The following is a 10,393-nucleotide window of genomic DNA, read 5'->3' as shown; positions in this document are numbered from 1 at the left end:
AAAAAAATTTTTTAAAATGAGTATTCCTTTCTTTTTCTTTCTCTATCACCAGGCTGGAGTGCAGTAGTGTAATCACAGCTCATTGCAACCTCAACTCCTGGGCTCAAGTTGCACTCCTGCCTCGGCCCCCCAAAGTGCTGGGATTACAAGCATAAGTCACCATGCACAGTCACAGCTATCTTTATTATTAGATGCTTTGCCACCGAATGTGTTAACAAAATAATCCACATGCCACCGAGCCTTAAAAGTATAATATCTGAAGTGCACTTTTCTCTTCCTCTCTTCTTTTGACATAAGAGGTATGCAATGGTGATGAAGAATGTATAAAATGTGGTATGCTGGCCAGGCACAGGGGCTCATGCCTGGAATCCCAGCACTTTGGGAGGTCGAGGTGGGTGGATCATGAGGTTAGGAGATCAAGACCATTCTGGCTAACACAGTGAAACCCCGTCTCTACTAAAAATACAAAAAATTAGCCGGGCGTGGTGGCGGGCGCCTATAGTCCCAGCTACTCGGGAGGCTGAAGCAGAATGACATGAACCCGGGAGGCGGAACTTGAAATAAGCCCAGATCGTGCCACTGCACTCCAGCCTGAGCAACAGAGCAAGGCTCCGTCTCAAAAAAAAAAAAAAATGTGGTATGCTGACACGTGCAGCAATGTGAAGCAATGAGCATCACATATAGTCAGTCTCCTGTTGCAACCACTCGACTCTGCCATTCAAGGGCACAAGCAGCCAGGACAATAGAGAAACGAATGAGCGCAGGTTCAAAGGAAGCTTTATTTTATTTATTTTTTTTTACATTTTTGAGACAGAATCTCACTCTGTCGCCTAGGCTGGAGTGCAGTGGTGCGATCTCTGCTCACTGCAAGCTCCACCTCCTGGGTTCATGCCATTCTCCTGCCTCAGTCTCCCAAGTAGCTGGGATTACAGTCACCTGCCACTGCGCCCAGCTAATTTTGGTAGAGACAGGGTTTCACTTTATTAGTCAGGATGGTCTCGATCTCCTGACCTCGTGATCCACCCAACTCGGCCTCCCAAAGTGCTGGGATTACAGGCTTGAGCCACCGCGCCCGGCCCAAAGGAGGCTTTATTTAGGGACTCTTTGAAATTCATGTAATCGTCACATCACGAAATGTCATTTTTTTCAGCCATTGAAAAAATGTGAAGGGAGGGCACAGTGGCTCATGCCTGTAATCCCAGCACTCTGGGAGGCCAAGGCGGTGGATTGCTTGAGCTCAGGAGTTAGGAAATCAGCCTGGGCAATGTGGCAAAACCCTATCTCTACCAGAAAAGTACAAAAATTAGCCAGGTGTGGTGGTGCACACCTATAGTCCCAGCTAGTTAGAAGGCTGAGGCAGGAGGATTCTTTGAGCCTGGGAGGTCAAGGTTGCAGTGAGCCAAGACTGTCCTACTGTGCTCCAGCCAGGAGGATAGACTGAGACCTGTCTCAAAAGAAAGTGAAAACAATTCTTAGCTTGTGGGCCATAAAAAAGCAGGCAGCAGGCTGGATGTGGTATGCAAGCCGGTTTCCCGACCTCTGCTCTACACTTCGGTATTTTTGTCTCCTTTTCCCCTCTTTGTGGAGAAAGGAGTCTCACTATATTACCCGAGCAGGTCTCGAACTCCTGGGCTCAAGCTATCCTCTGGCCTCTGCTCCCTAAGTGCTGGGATTACAGGTGACCTCTGCTCTGAACAGTTGATATGCCCCATCGCATCACACCCTTACATCTCCATACTTGTGATCATGTTGTCCCCTGGGTCTAGATCACCCTGAGGGTTCCCTGACCCTGCCTGCCCCCTCTTCCATGTTCCTACTACACTATGTGAATACTGCGGTACAGCCACCACAGTGGATTCTGACTGTTTTATACACTGCCACATCTATCATCTTTGTACCCCTGCGCAGAGCTGACCCACAGCAGGGGTCTGAGAGGTGTGGAAGTGAAAAGAAAAGCAAAAAGCATACCAAGTGGTACAAGCCTGGTATAAAGCAGCTCTGCACGAACCCAATAAAACACAGAGAAGCAGCTCCAACCTCTGACTTAGATACTTCTCCTGGCAATTAACTCAGCAAGCTCTCTATTCCACATCATGTCTGCTCAGCTTTGTTCCTCACCTGAACACTAACGTTGAGATCTTCCGCCTCACACACGGGGTCGGCTGCTGGCACTTGGCTCCTCTTTTGTCACTGGTGCTGGGAATGTGCAGAGACCATTACAGATCTAGTTTTTGAAAAAAAGAGTCTCATTCTGTCACCCAGGCTGGAGTGCAGTGGTGCAATTACAGGTCACTGCAGCCTCCCAGGCTCAAGCAATCTTACCACCTCAGCCTCTCGAATAGCTGGGAATATAGGCACCTGCCACCCCACCCAGCTAATTTTTATATTTTTTTATAGAGATGACGTTGCCCAGGCTGGTCTCAAACTCCTGACCTCAAGCAATCCTCTTGAGCCTCTCAAAGTGCTGGGATTACAGGCATGAGCCACCATGCACAGCCACGACAGATTAATTCCTGTTTCTATTTCCTCCAACAACCAATGGGTATCATGATGACTACTGGCAAAAGCTGGGTACCAGTCAGACATGGTGGCTCATGCCTGTAATCCCAGCACTTTCAGAGGCCAAGGCAGGTGGATCACCTGAGGCCAGGAGTTTGAGATCAACCTGGTCAACATGGCAAAACCCCATCTCTACTAAAAATACAAAAACTAACCGTGGTTTGGTGTAGTGCCACATGCCCGTAATCCCAGCACTCTGGGAGGCCAAGGTGGACAGATCACCTGAGATCAGGAGTTCAAGACCAGTCTGGCCAACAGGGCAAAACTCCATCTCTATTAAAAATACAAAAATTAGGCCAGGAGTGGTGGCTCCTGTCTGCAATCCCAACACTTTGAGAGGCTGAGGTGGCGGGGATCACCTGAGGTCAGTTCGAGACCAGCCTGGCCAACATGGCAAAATCCCGCCTCTACTAAAAAATACAAAAATTAGCCGAGTGTGGTAGCATGCACCTGTAATCCCAGCTACTCGGGAGGCTGAGGCGGGAGAGTCACTTGAACCCAGGAGGCCCAGATTGCAGTGAGCTGAGATCCCCCTATTGCACTCCAGCCTGGGTGACAAGAGCAAGACTCTGTCTTAAAAAAAAAAAAAAAAAAAAAAGAGCTGTGGTCAATCTTTTTGTGGAGTGCATGTCTGCATGAATGACCACCCTGTATGTTTTATGTTTGTTTATAATCTGATTTGGATAAACCTACAGATTTGAGTACAGAGACATATAGGCAAGACAATGATGAACTCCAGACAACTAAGACGAGCCAACAGGGCCGGGCGCGGTGGCTCACGCCTGTAATCCCAGCACTTTGGGAGGCCGAGGCGGGTGGATCACGAGGTCAGGAGCTTGAGACCATCCTGGCTAACGAGGTGAAACCCTGCCTCTACTAAAAATACAAAAATTAGCCAGGCATGGTGGTGGGCACCTGTAGTCCCAGGTACTCAGGAGGCTGAGGCAGGAGAATGGCATGAACCCGGGAGGCGGAGCGTGCAGTGAGCCAAGACTGCGCCACTGTACTCCAGCCTGGGCAACGGAGCAAGACTCCATCTTAAAAAAAAAAAAAAAAAGACAAGCCAACAGAAAGAGGTGGCGCTGCAACACCAGATTTGCTCAGGACTTGGTGAATCCCAGAACAGTGAACAGCAAGATGTAAGCCCAACAAAAGGGACAAGAGATTGAGCCGGTAGAATAACTCACTCTGGATGCCACTCAGCCTCGGGACATGGGCCATGAGTTTTCAAGATGGAGTGGCCAGTGAGGAAGCACCTGTTCCTGCAGCTCCTGCTGCTCTCCTGGCCATTCCAGCCTGGGGGACAGAGCAAAACTCTGTCTCAAAAACAAAAACAAAAAACAAGTATATACAAGCTTTAACTTGAATATAGGGTCTTTTTTAAATGCAAGACAAAATCCTGATCTTAAACATTCTTTATTGAAATCTAACCACAATATGACAGGATTCTGCAATTAGCACAAAAGGAAAAACAAAAAGCCAAAAACCCCCAGTCACTGTTGAAGATTATTTGTAGTATCCAAAGGCTCAAATAATGCTTCTCTGTAATCTCCTGTTTTCCATGTTAACACTTCCATGTACCTACTTCTTTCCTGCCCCCACATATAACTCCTAAAAAGAAATGTAGTCACTGAGGCCATAATTCATGGCTTATCCAAGGTTCTTTAAGTTTGAGAATAAGGTATATTTTACCCTCAAAGAGCATATGAGCTGTAAATTAAAATGCTAATTATTCATCCAAGTATGTATATGTTTCTTACAAGCTGCTAAAAATCTTTCCTTATTTTTGCAAATCTGAAAGGTAAACTACTATCAGTTCTACATTCGATATTTATAAGGATATACGTACACATTCTGACACCAAACATGACCCAGAAACCATACAACTTTCTAACAATAACCACATTGGTGGGAGTTACTAAAAACGGCTTTTAGTTTAGGCTGGGTGTGATGTCTCAGGCCCAGCACTTTGGGGAGCAGAGGACGGAGGACTGCTTGAGGTCAGAAGTTCCAGACCAGCCTGGCAACATAGTAAGACCCTGACTTCACGAAACAAATCTAAAAATAAAAAATCAGTCAGGTGTGGTGGTACAGGCCTGTAGTCCCAGCTACTCAGGAGGCTGCAGTAAGAAGATCATTTGAGCCCAGGAGTTCAAGGCTGCAGTGAGCTATGATTACATCACTGCACTCTAGCCTGGGTGACAGAGTAAGACCGTATCTCCCCTGCTCCAAAAAAAAGCTTTAAAAAATAAGGGAAAATAAAGAAAAAAAAAAATAAGGGAAAATAAAGCTATAATTGGTGGTAGGTAAATATTTGGATGGATCTGACATACTACACAGCTACAGAGATGTGGCTTCCAAATCTTCTAAAGTGATCCTGATTTAGAATATTCTCTCTGACAGAAAAAGCAAGCTCAGGGAGTATTATCCAGGCAAATAAAGTAAGTGTCTAGTGAATTTCTAAGTGTGTCTGAACCTTAGCCTTTGATCCCACACTGGCCTTTAGTCAGAGTAAATACAATATGATCTTATGGCCACTATGAAGCTCCTAGATGCAATGAAACTCCCTATTGCACCTGTGCACACACGCATGTGCACACACACACACAGCAACCCACAGTTCAAGTGCTACGGGCACTCAAGCAAGTCAGTGTTTTACAGTGGGGGAGCCAATCACTGGCAATTATTTCAGCCCACTTTTCACTGGGGCTCACTGGAACATTCTGATACCTGTGAGCTGTCTTGCCCCAAGAACTAACAAGAGCCAGGAAGGGTGTGCAATTAGTCCTGTGTGTCCATGGTCCCTTCTTCTATAATTGTCCCCTTGCCCTATGGGGCCTAGAGCTGGTGAAATTGAGGAAGGTTCATGTAAGGGTCACTCACATCACTGATTTTAGAGAATATTCAAGAGTACACAAAAGCCCCGTTCATTCTCCCCCAAATCATATAATACCTTGACTTTAATTCATAAAGTTTTTCTGGCCGGGCATGGTGGCTCACACCTGTAATCTCAGCACTTTGAGAGGCCAAGACAGGTAGATCACTTGAGGTCAGGAGTGTGAGACTAGCCTGGCCAACAAGGTGAAACCCCATCTCTACTAAAAATACAAAAATTAGCCGGGTGTGGTGGCATGTACCTGTAATCCCAGCTACTCAGGAGGCTGACACACTATAATCGCTTGAACCCAGGAGGCGGAGGTTGCAGTGAGCTGAGATCATGCCACTGTACTCCAGCCTAGGCAATAGAGTGAGACCCTGTCTCAAAAACAAACAAACAAAAAAACAAAATAAAACAGAAAAAAAAACCCACAAAGTTTTTCTGTACATAGCTAGCCTGAAAAAGCTAGCCTGAAAAACCTCCAGTTTTCTGACTTTAGTAATATGTTTAAACTAACATGTTCTTTGTACATTGTTTTCTGTACAACAAAGTATTTGGCCCTGAACTGAGTGGGTCAGTTTAGAACATACATCCATCATATAAGATACAAACAGTATGATGGAGGCGCTACAAAGACTGGAAAATGAAATAAGAATTCAAGTGGATGTGGAAGAGAGAACTGTTCTCTGAAGATGCTGCTCCTCCGTGCGTGCCTTAGGAACTGAAAAATCGATTTTAGTGTGGATGCAACTAAAGAAGGCATTCAATCAGGGCTGTTGAAGCAAGGAGCAATGCAACTGAAAGCAGTGACTACAGCCCAGTTCAAATAATGGCGAACAGTACCTACACTGTGCTAAGTGTCAAGCACTGTTTTAAGCACTTTACATATATGAACTCATTCATTTCACCCTTATAACAACCCCATGAGACAGGAAATATTCCTATTCTCAGGAAACAGATACACAAAGAGGTAAGTCACTTGCCCAAGATCTCACAGCTAGTAACTGACAGAGCTGGGCCTCAAATCCAGGTGGTGTGACCCTGGAGTCAGTACTCCTAACTACCATGCTGACTGTTAAGAAATGCTTCTTTTCTTTTCTTTTTTTTCTTTTTTTTTTTGAGACGGAGTTTCGCTCTTGTGCCCAGGTTGGAGTGCAATGGCGTGATCTCGGCTCACTGCAACCTCCACCTCCAGGGTCCTAGTGGTTCTCCTGCCTCAGTCTCCCTAGTAGCTGGGATTACAGGTGCCTGTCACCACGCCCAGCTAGTTTTCTGTATTTTTAGTAGAGGCAGGGTTTCACTATGTTGGCCAGGCTGGTCTCGAACTCCTGACCTCAGGTGATCCACCCACCTCAGCCTCCCAAAACGCTGGGATTACAGGCGTGAGCCACCATGCCCGGCTAACTAAGCATTTCTTAACTGAGCTAAAGGAAAAACAAGAGTAGTAGCAAATAAGCATCAGTGACTCTCTGAAAGCTGTTTAGAACATGTCGGAGAGTTTCGGACAGGCCATAACTACAATACCATAAAATAAGTTGATGAAATAAAAACAGAAATGTTCACTTTAGCATGCTCTACTGGATATTTAATATACATTTTTTGTATTCATTGTAAAGTACTCTTACTTCAATAGTGAAAGAGAGGTTAGTTTGTTTTTAATCAGGAAATACAAGTACTGGTCTCTAATTTATACTATATTTAGATGGTCTGATTCACACAAATCCTGAAGGGGCAGGCCGCCAGATGCCTGGCACCTCTTAACAGTAGAAGTGACATCAGAAACGTATAGTAATGTTCTTACCAAAATTAATAAATGCTTAGATATAAGAACGACTACTTAAAACTTCTAAGTCACAAAACACCATGCTAAAGGTTTTTATCAACCTCTTCTTTACAGAACATAACTACTTCTTTTATGTGGAGGTAGATTTGCGAATAGGCCAAAATTTCATAGGAAGGTGGGACATGGACTTTCCCCTCCTCATTAGAAGTCATTTTGTCAGGACTTATGGTGGCTATATGGTGTTTCAAATGCTAACAGGAAACAAATGAGTCAACTCATGCACATGAAAAGTAAACTGTGAATAAAGAATAAGAAAGGGGAAGAAACAGTTCAATAAGTTCAGTTACAACTTGATGATACTGTCACAGGCTGTCACAGGCCTCAGTATCTTCTTTATGTCCTAAAGAAATTGAGCCACCAACAGGAAAAAAGGTCACCTCACAGAGAATGCTGTGAGATTTTTAAGTTGCTAGACTCCTTTCCATCTTCTCCTTCTCCTCAGCTCTTGATACTGCTGTCAAATTCTACACACTGGCAAAGAAAAAAGGGGTGAAAGTTGAGGGATTTTATAGAGAAATAATAAAAAGTTTGTTGTGATTACTTGAACTAATATAGTATAGCCACTGACATCATTTTAAATCCCTAAAACACATGGCCTGTCCTTAAAGAAATGCCCAGGTAAACCTTACAACACTCACAATACCGGAAGAATGGACTCTATTACATTTTAGTAAGAGCAAACTTCTCTTCCACCACCCACCCACCCCAGGAAGTAGACGTGATTCATTTGATGAAGGCATTGGTAAAAATCTGCTTGTTCCCTGGAACGGCTATCAAGTTGGAGAGGAGATAAAGTATAATTACCAACACCTAGGAGTCTCCAACTTGTTTTCTGAATACGTAGCTCTTATCTCAAAACATCTCCACAGACGTACAACACGGGGGCATTCAACTAGAATAGATACACAGGGCCTAAGCCTCTGAGAGAGCCAGAGAGAGGGCACCAAGGAGTTCTGTGCAAACCACAGGCTTTCCCGTATTATTGCTGCTGAGCCTTGGCAATAGGCCATGCACTTGAAGCCCTCTCTATTGTAGGAGGGACTCATATACACTGATTTTTTAATTAACTTTTTAAAAATTTGATACATAATTCAGAGAGCACACAGACTCACCAATTGTAAGTGTACATTTCAGTGGTTTTTAGTGTATTCACCCATGTTATGTAATCTTCACCATATCTAATTCCAGAACATTTCCATCACCCCCAAAATCACCCTGTACCTATTACCCCATGCACTTTCTCCACAGATTTATTGCCTATGCAGGTATTTTAACATGACTGGCTGGGGCGAATCTACAGAGTATCCATACGGTAAGAAAACAGAAGCTACACTGTCCAGAGGAATACTAAACCTAAACTCTCGGCATTGTTAGCAATTAGGCTAATGTAATTTTTATAGATTGGCTAAGAATGGCAGAGAAACTTACATTCAACATCCATCTTCACATAACAATTATTGTGACCCAAATTCATCCAAGATGTTAAAAGAAGGGAAGACAATCTACTAGGATTAGCCATAACTGTCCATAGGTGCAATTTCAAAACATAGAAGATGCATACGGATAGTGGGAAAACCTCCTTTAGTATCAACCATAGCTGGATTAAAAAAAACAAAAACAAAAACAAAAAACTTAATCATTAAGCAAATATTGCCCAGTGTGGGAAAATAATCACTAGACCAGTCCACTATTTAATGTAATGCAGCTTTAAATGCAACCTTACTGTCATCACTCTTGACCTGGAGTCTCTCCTAATGAGAAAAATTACCTTTAGGCAAAGGTCTGGAAGGAAAGCCTGCAGAGATGTGTGCTGTGCTGCTCAGGTTGTGGCAGGGCTCTAGTTACCTAAGCGTGCTCATGGCTTCTAAGACACACAGGAAAGAGACCTCACCTTCAGGCATCAGGGTGTTGAAAAGCGGGAGGACGTGTAGGTCCACGAGGGTATCTTGCTTTTGTGCACTTATCTGGGGTGCTATTTGCAGAGAAGGAGCTCCTTTATAGAGTGTGCCCAAGATGGATTTCTCTAAGTTGCTCTCAGAGTTGTCCAGCTGCCCTCACCAATAAGTCACAGTCTTTGTAGGATGATAGAAACCACCAGTCAAAGCAGATGCATATGGGTTGTGGGGAAGCCTTCTTTAGTATCTAACATAGCTGGATTAAAACAAAAAAACTTAACCATTAAGCAAATCTTGACTTTAATAATTTAGATAACAGCAAATATCAACTAGGTGTCAAGCTTAAGAATCTACCCTTAGCAAGGGCACTTAACACTTGTTAACAGGGATTTTGTGGGATTAAATGAAGGCTACAATGAGCTCCTAATTTCTGTCCCGCAAAAAATCGGTTCTACTTGATAAACAAGTAAATAAGATCCAGAAGTGTTTCTTGGTAATGTAACTCGCTCTCGCTGAGGTTGCTTAGTAACGCTTCCAATGACTTCTGTTGTGCAACAAGTAGTACTCTACTAACCCTTGTACAATTTTATTGTAATTTGCAATAACGACTTAAATACATGTTCATGTCCAGGATTTTCCAAAATACAATCAGATGCAATCAAGTGAAGTTAATGACATTTATATAATACATAAACTGAAAAGAGACCTATGGAAGTATTGCTACATTATCTTTGTTTAATTCAATGCCCAGGAAACCAGTCCTAAATTGAAATGATGCCTAGATAGATGAGGCTATAAAGTATTTATTCTCTACCTATAAGAAATCACCAAGTGGCCAGAAAACTCCTGCAAACCTTCACTAAATTAGAATTTCATTTTCCTTTAACATGAGAGCATTAAGAAGTCTGAGAATCAACTGCAGTCACTGCAGTTGAAGGCATGAAGACATGATTGGTCCTTGAGGTATACTTCCTCTCATGGAGTGAAAACAATGAGGTCAGAAACTCGGAGAGTTTAATATTTATTTATTTATTTTTATTTTATTATTTTTTTTAAGCGAGAGTCTCGCTCTGTTGCCCAGGCTGGAGTGTAGTAGTGTGATCTCGGCTCAGTGCAACCTCTGCAACCTCCACCTCCTGGGTCCAAGCGATTCTCCTGTCTCAGCCTCCCGAGTAGGTGGGATTACAGGCATGCACCACCACGCCCGGCTAATTTTTG

General features: G+C 43.6%; 1 protein-coding gene and 1 long non-coding RNA gene across 2 annotated transcripts in view; both read right to left on the bottom strand.

Moving 5' to 3' along the window:
• UNK (unkempt family zinc finger) overlaps positions 1-10,393 on the bottom strand; it is a 53,381-nt gene that overhangs the window by 32,164 nt on the left and 10,824 nt on the right. The window lies entirely within an intron of this gene.
• LOC105515416 lies at positions 7,001-10,107 on the bottom strand. The gene is made up of 3 exons (XR_001002327.1): positions 9,172-10,107; positions 8,709-8,877; positions 7,001-7,751 (listed from the first exon to the last, which is right to left on the bottom strand). It is a non-coding gene; the product is annotated as an uncharacterized LOC105515416 (long non-coding RNA).

The sequence above is a fragment of the Colobus angolensis genome, unplaced genomic scaffold (genome assembly GCF_000951035.1).
Source record: "Colobus angolensis palliatus isolate OR3802 unplaced genomic scaffold, Cang.pa_1.0 Scaffold1, whole genome shotgun sequence".
Lineage (NCBI taxonomy): Eukaryota > Metazoa > Chordata > Mammalia > Primates > Cercopithecidae > Colobus > Colobus angolensis.
This window is presented reverse-complemented; position numbering and strand designations above follow the sequence as displayed.